Genomic DNA, 5,620 nt, shown 5'->3' with positions numbered 1-5,620 from the left:
TTCGTGGGTTTTTGGACGTTAGTGTTAGCAAACAGTGTATACTTTTTCCCGGGTACTCTCAATATCTTTGTTTTTCCTTCCACTTGGGCTTATTGTTGTAGTGTTAGTGATTTGAGATAGTTAGCTAATTCTAATATGTAAAAATTTTACTTTGTAGCTTAATACTTTTTTTAGAGGGAGTTGCATTCTTTATATATATATATATTTTCTTTTGCGTGATTTAGTGTTGAGCATTCTATTTTACGTAATTTTTTCGTATAATCTCTTACGTATATTCTGCATAGTAATGTATTTTACATTATTTTAATTTCTAGTTAACGTTTCTCATTTTCCTATTTTTAAGTATTATTTTTATCTAGCTTTAGCAATAGTGTTAGTATGCCTCGACCTCGACTAGTGTTGTGTAGAACTTGCGACGGGAGGTTTCCCTGGTTTAGGGGTATAGTAGCGGACAGTTTCAATTGTAAAGGGTGCTTGGATAGGACAAGGCTGGAACTCGAGGTCGAAGCTTTACGGGAAAAAGTTAGGGTGCTAGAGGGCCCGGTTATAACGGAGCCTCTGGTCGTCGAGCCACCTGTTGATGAAGAAGCAATCTCCACGAACAACGACAGTTTAGAGGGCGAATCGGTGGTCGTGGATGAGGCAGAGGGGGATAGTGATAGGGGTTTAATTATCGGCGATTCTATGGTTAGGGAACTTGGGAACCGAGTGTGTAGGGATTTTCGGGGTTTCGAGAGCTGTTGTCTTCCTGGGGGAAAGATTGGCAACGTTCGAGACGTTTTTTATCGCCGAAAGTTGCCCTTGCGGGTGGGAACGAATCAGGTAAGAGCGAATATTATTGAGTCTCTATCAGAGTACCGGGATTTACTATTATCCGCTAGGGAGCGGGATTCAGATGTGGCAGTGATTCCAGTGCTTCCAAGGGGTAGTAGGGGGTATAGGAGTAGGATCCACCAATTCAATATAGGCCTGAAGGACATTTGCTCCTCACTTGGGGTCACGTTCTTGGAGCTTCCCGCATTTACCGATAGGTGGCTTCGTTCGGATGAGATCAATCTAAATAAGAGGGGGGTCTGGGAGGTTTACGATAGTCTTAGGTCAGGTTTTTTACTCCCAGACCACGTAGTCGGGAATGCGGGTTAGTAATGATAATCATAACAGTACTGACTGGGAATTACCCACCTCTGACTTGGATGGCTTCTCGATTGACACTAAATCACCGGGCAAATTAAAATGTGTGCTAATAAATGCCAGGAGCTTGGGTAATAAGAAAGATGTTTTAGAAACTATGGTAGTTGTGGAGGGCCTGGATCATATAGCCATTACAGAATCTGGGGCAAACGATGGGGATGAATCTTTCTTACACATCTCTAGGATACGATACTTTTTTTTGAGAAATAGATCTGATAGGAAAGGGGGTGGAGTGTTGATATACGTGAAATCATGTTTCAAGGCTAGAGAGTGTGACGTGAAGAGAAGTGATATTGAAACTATATGGGTTGAGCTTGAAAACAAAAGACATCATAAATTTATTGTTGGGGTTTGTTACAATCCACCCAATAGGGATTCAAACTACATCGTCAAATTTCCTGATGAAATTTCCTACATGTGTAAGTGTAAGAGGGTTCTCATACTAGGGGATTTCAATTACCCAGGTATTGATTGGGAGAACCTTTCATCTACAGATCAGTATGAAAGAGACTTTCTTAAGTTGGTGCTCGAAAATTTTTTGTATCAGCATGTATCAGGAGCCACTAGGGGTACTGCTATTTTGAATTTAGTTCTTACTAGTTCTGAGGATCTTGTTGAACATGTTTCGGTGGGGGAAGAGTTTTATTCCAGTGATCATCGTATAGTCAGATTTCACTGTAACTTTTCCTTGGGTAAGGTTGATAACAAAAGATTGGTTCCTTGTTTTCGAAGAACTAACTTTGATGTTTTGAGAGGAAGGTTACCGGAAGTTTTCAAAGGGGTGGTAAGTCAATGGGAAGAATTTAGTTCAAGTTGTCCTCTGTTTTGCACGACATCATACCCTTTGTTCGAAAAAAACGTGTTTGTACATCGCACCCTATATGGTTCACGGATAGCGTGCGTAACCTTTATCTTGAAAAGAAAAGAGCAATCAGAGAGTATAAAAGTGGGCGAGATGACCTATCATTATTTACTGATAAAAGAACAGAATTGAAGAAAGCGATAAGGGATAGTAAAAAGGAAGTTGAATCTAGGTTGGCAGATAACATTGGCTCTGACCCAAAATCATTTTTTCGATACGTCAATAATGGATGTAAGGGGACAGTTGGCACCCTCTCGATAGGAGACTCTAGGTTAGAGAGCAATGTAGGCATGAGCAATGACTTTTCGCGTCGGTTTTTAATGGAGATAATGATATTCGATATACGGATGTTGCATGGGGTAATAAAACCCTCAACGATATTCAAGTAGAAGACGTGGAGGTCGCGTGACTAAGGCTTTGGGTAAGAGCAAAAATGTCGACGTTGTTTACCTTGATTTCCAGAAGGCATTCGATCAGGTCGAACATGGCAAACTCTTGAAACGTTTACACGAGATTGGAATTGGGGGCAACTTGCTGAATTGGATAGAATCGTCTTTAAGAGATAGGTCACAACGAGTTATGGTGAACGGGGAATTCTCTGGTTGGACAAACGTCACAAGTGGAGTTCCTCAAGGAAGTGTCCTTGGCCCCATACTTTTTTCACTTTTTATCGATAAACTCGATCAGGGTATCGATGGGATTACTAGCAAATTCGCAGATGATGTGAAGCTAATGGGGGTAATCGGGAATCAAAGCGATAGGGAGTCGCTCCAGACCAGTCTAAACAGGATTGCAGCATGGGCAAATGAATGGAGCATGACGTTTAGCGTTGATAAATGCATGGTTGCTCATTTTGGTTCGAACAACCCATGGTTCTCTTACGAGTTGAATGGGGTCACCGATTTGGGAATTCTCATTGACGAGCGGCTTAGGTTTTCTGAACATCGTTCAGCGGTGGTCAAAAAAGCGAATAGAATGCTTGGTCTCATTTTAAAAAAGGTCTCTTCGCGTTCTCCTAAAGTCATTCTCCCGCTTTTTCGAGGCTTAGTTCGTCCTGGACTGGAGTATGCGGTAAGGTTTTGGAAACTATACCTACAGAGGGACATAGACTTGGTTGAATGGGTGCAGAGAAGAGCTACGCGTGTCTTTATTGGTACACGGGGTTGAGTTATGAAGAGAGACTTCATTTTTTGAATATGTTTACATTGAATGAACGCAGGTGTCGAGGAGATATGATCGAAGTGTTCAAGATTTTCAATGGGATGGATATGATGGACCATGAACTTTTACTAGGGGGACACCAGAATCGAGGTAAGGGACAATTCTAGGGTATGGTGTCTCAGGGAATTTTTCTCTAATAGGGTTGTTAATAAATGAAATAGCTTGCCCCCGGAGGTAGTAAATTCTAACGCTATTGACAAATTTAAAAAGAAATACGATAAACATGTTGGGGTAAATCGAGAACTATCCATACTTAGAATTAGACAACCATAAGTATTCTTTATGGACATTGTATATTTCATCATTTTATATATATATTGTTTCTAGTTTTTGTAATTGCCTTTTTAATTGGGTTGCTGTAATTTTGAAATATATGACATCAATACTTGTTATGGGCATCTTTTTCTCAGCTACCTCGTTGGGCATTTTGCCTGTTGTGGCGTTGTATTTGTATTTGTATAAGGGGGTATTAGGAAATGTCCGCGCCAGTGTCGACGAGAAACGAAAGATTGCTTAGCGGGTCTGCGATGAAAAGGTGACTGCTGTATGGAACCGACTCCCTTGTCGCCATCAGTTGTCGGTCTGGTCGTTTCCCGAATAGAAACTACATGGTTGCACACACTGACGGGCGTTGGATAGAATTCACTTTGATTATTTTTGGTCGCACCACGGTCATTTTCTGCACACGAGGGCTAATTAGACATACAATTTATTGCCGATTCCGAACGGCAGGCTTGTTTTTTTTTATACTCATCGAGAGGTTGGCGCGCTAACCCCTCGATTGGGAACTCCCTGTGGTAGCAATTTTTTCTACGGTCATGTCGCCGTTTCTCTTGTACCCCTGTGTCAGGAAAGTTACAAAAAGTTTAAAAAAAAAAACCGGGTATCGAACTCACGACACCTCTAAACACTTTAGGCGAGTATCTTATCGACCTGGGCTACCGCACCCTCCGCAGTCAGGGAAAATGGACTTACTGACGTCACAAGCTAAGAATATTCAGGGAAAAAAATTCCCTGCTCGTGCCAGTATCATCGTTGTGTCTCTCTCTGGTATAACGGTCAGTATCATCGTTGTGCGGGGAAAAAAATGATCGGACTCAGAATTGGCGATTTCTATGCTCCACATCCAATCACTATGCGGTATTTTTGAGTCAATCAGGAAGATTCTACGCCAAAATAAGAAGAAACGAAATAGGATACTGTGCAAGATTCATCGAAAGACTGGTTATTTGTGGAGATGAAGATTATAAGGAAGAAAATTCATCACTGCCTCCACGGGGACTCGAACCCCGGTCTCTCGCTTGCCGGACGAGTGCTCTACCATCTAAGCTATGGAGGCAGATAGTAAGTTTATCCTTGTAATCTTCATCTCATCTCCACAAATAACCAGTCTTTCGATGAATCTTGTATTGACAAGTGGAGAGGACGTTTCTATATGCAGGATGCCGTGTTTCAAAATCAGGCAAACTTGCTAGGTAGTCTGAATGACGTTTATGGCAAACAATGCAGAGGCCTTCTATCTCTAGGAGGTGCTGATTGATACCTTAACACCAAACATGGTCCCCGCTCTGTCCCTTGCGGGATATAAGCGGATTACCTTGCGGCTGGGCCATGCTGGAAGAACTCTCCTTACATCCGGGCCCAGCGAACATCCCCGACTCGCAAGCCACCGGGTCCGTCCCGCCGGGACCCCACTCCATCCCAAGCAGCTACACTCCGGGAAGCTCCCGGAAACCTCTGATAGTCAAGAAGGCGCACAGGTGGACCGCCCGCCAGATCTCCGACCCAGCAAAAACATTCCGAGGCCCGAGGCTCCCCTAGTCCACGAGAGAACAACGTCCGTCCGCCACTCATCGCTCAAAGGAGCAACAGAACGGAACAAAACGTCCGTCCCCCTCCGGCAGCCCGCGCCAGTCCATGCCAACACCGCACTCCGTCCCCACCAATCCATCCGCAGATGGACCCGTTGGATCTCGGTTGCCAATCACTCGCTTCAGCTCCCTTGCCACCTGAAAGAAAACATGCATACATTGCACATGGAAGCACTGAACAGAAATGACAGCAAGTGCTTAACATCAAGTGGAAATTGTCAGGAAAGAACATGACAAACATCGCAGTTCTGTTAAATGAGCGGGACAGAAGAGAGAGAAAAAATATATATATATACACACACAGTGATATGGTGAAAAATATTCCCATGAAACATCACAGTCCATCCGATGAATATCCAGGATTACAGAGCAGTGGGAATTCGAGAGACTAGACACAAAATAGTCTCACAAAACATCACAGTCCAAAATGTATTCCAGAACAAAACCAGCGTTGTGGTAATTCATGGTTCACCAC

The 5,620-nt window shown here is 43.1% G+C and overlaps 1 non-coding gene across 1 annotated transcript; it reads right to left on the bottom strand.

Moving 5' to 3' along the window:
• Window positions 1-4,541: 4,541 nt before the first annotated feature.
• On the bottom strand, window positions 4,542-4,613 carry TRNAA-GGC (transfer RNA alanine (anticodon GGC)). Its single transcript has one exon. It is a non-coding gene; the product is annotated as a tRNA-Ala (tRNA).
• Between the last annotated feature and the right edge of the window lie 1,007 nt (window positions 4,614-5,620).

This window comes from Pholcus phalangioides, unplaced genomic scaffold (genome assembly GCF_987345545.1).
Source record: "Pholcus phalangioides strain wild (caught in Gottingen) unplaced genomic scaffold, Ppha-v1.0 ptg000017l_1, whole genome shotgun sequence".
NCBI classification, from domain to species: domain Eukaryota; kingdom Metazoa; phylum Arthropoda; class Arachnida; order Araneae; family Pholcidae; genus Pholcus; species Pholcus phalangioides.
This window is presented reverse-complemented; position numbering and strand designations above follow the sequence as displayed.